The sequence below is a fragment of the Gossypium arboreum genome, chromosome 8, assembly GCF_025698485.1.
Source record: "Gossypium arboreum isolate Shixiya-1 chromosome 8, ASM2569848v2, whole genome shotgun sequence".
In the NCBI taxonomy this organism is placed as follows: domain Eukaryota; kingdom Viridiplantae; phylum Streptophyta; class Magnoliopsida; order Malvales; family Malvaceae; genus Gossypium; species Gossypium arboreum.
In genome coordinates this window covers 84,567,995-84,570,035 of record NC_069077.1, presented here as the reverse complement: position 1 = coordinate 84,570,035, position 2,041 = coordinate 84,567,995, and positions in this window count along the sequence as shown.

Here is a 2,041-nt window from a genome sequence, read left to right as displayed (position 1 = left end):
AAAATGTAAAAACCCTAGCTTATGAAACCCTTGCAAATATCGGCAGCTAGAAGGAAGTAGATGAGTGAATTTTGCTTTTATTTTCCCTTTTTATTTCATTTATTACTAAATGACGAAAATGCCCTTCCTTACTAAACTTTTAAATTTTTCCACCCATACCCATTTTTGTCCAAAAACTTAGAATTTGGGAAAATTGCTATTTAAAACCTTCTAATTAATAATACAAAGCAATTTTATACAAATTTCTTCTAGAACACAAGTTCTGCAATTTATTCGATTTGGTCCCTAATTTTTAAATTGGACACCTTACACCTAGATTTTCTTTATGAAACTTTCACACATGCATGCTTTCATGTCTTAGACCTCAAAACAATCAAAAAACAAATATTTTTATGTCAGGTTTGTGGTCCCGAAACCACTATTCCAACTAGGCCATAATTTGAGATGTTACAATTCTCCCCCTAAGGGACTTTCATCCTCGGAAGTCTTAACGGAAAATAATTTCGGATATGGGCTTCTCATGGCCTCCTCAGGCTCCCATGTAGCCTCTTCAACTCCATGCCTATGCCACAACACTTTTACCAAGGTAATATTCTTGTTCCTCAACTGTTTAACTTCTCGAGCCAAATCCTAACCGGTTCTTCACCATAAGTCATGTCCGGTCTAATATCAACTTCCACCGGTGAAATCACGTGGGAGGGGTCTAACCTATATCTTCGTAGCATTGATACATGGAATACGTCATGAATCTTTTCCAATTCATATGGTAAGGCTAATCAGTAGGCTAATGGTCCAAAATCAGTAGGCTAATGGTCCAACTCTCTTGGTAATCTCATATGGTCCAATAAATCGTGGACTCAATTTTCCTTTCTAGCCAAATCTCAAAACCTTTTTCCGTGGAGACACTTTTAAGAATACTTTATCCCCAACTTGAAATTCAATCTCTTTTCTTTTCAAATCAGCATACGACTTTTGCCTATCTGATGCCGCTTTCAAGCAATCACGTATCACCTTAACCTTTTCTTCAATTTCCTTGATTAAGTCAACTCCGTGAATTTAGTGCTCTTTACGTTCTGTCCAATACAATGGAGTTCGGCACTTTCGACCATACAATGCCTCATAAGGTGCCATTCTCAAACTGGTCTAGAAACTATTGTTGTAGGCGAATTCCACCAATGGTAAGTATTTTTACCAACTACCCTAAAACTCAATAACGCAACACCGTAACATGTCCTCAAGAATCTGAATCGTCCACTTAGACTGACCATCAGTCTGCGGGTGGAAAGCTGTGCTAAAACTCAACCTTGTACCCAAAGCTTCTTGTAGTTTCTTCCAAAATCTCGAAGTATATCTCGGGTCCCTATCTGAGATGATCGACAACGTTCCCCATGTAATTTCACAATCTCAAAAATATACAAGTCAGTCAGTTTATCAAATGAGTAGTTAGTTCGTACTGAAATAAAGTGAGTCGACTTTGTCAGCCTATCAACCACAACCCAAACAGCGTCTTTCTTTTTCGGTGTCAAAGGCAACCCAGTCACGAAATCCATAAAATTCTGTCCAACTTTCATTCGGGGACCATCACAGGTTGTAAAAAGCCTGAAGGTACTTGGTGTTTAGTCTTGACCTGTTAACATATCAAGCATTTTGATACAAATTTAGAGATATCTCTTTTCATGCCAATCCACCAGTACGTTGTCTTTAAGTCATTGTACATCTCAGTACTTCCCGGATTAATAGACAAACGACTATCATGTGCCTCTTGCAAAATTTTCTGAATAAGTTCATTACTTTTGGGTACACAGACCCTATCTCAAAGCATCAAGCAACCATTGGAACCAATCTGAAAATCTGATTCAACGTTCATCCCACATTGTGCTCTCTTGACTTGAAAGTCACTACCATTAATCTGAGCTGTGCAAATTTCTTGGAGAAATGTCGGTCTGGCTCTTAACTCTATCAAAACCAAACCATCATCAGACAATGCCAATCATGTGTTCATAGCCCTCAAATTAAGCAAGGACTTTCTACTCAAGGCATC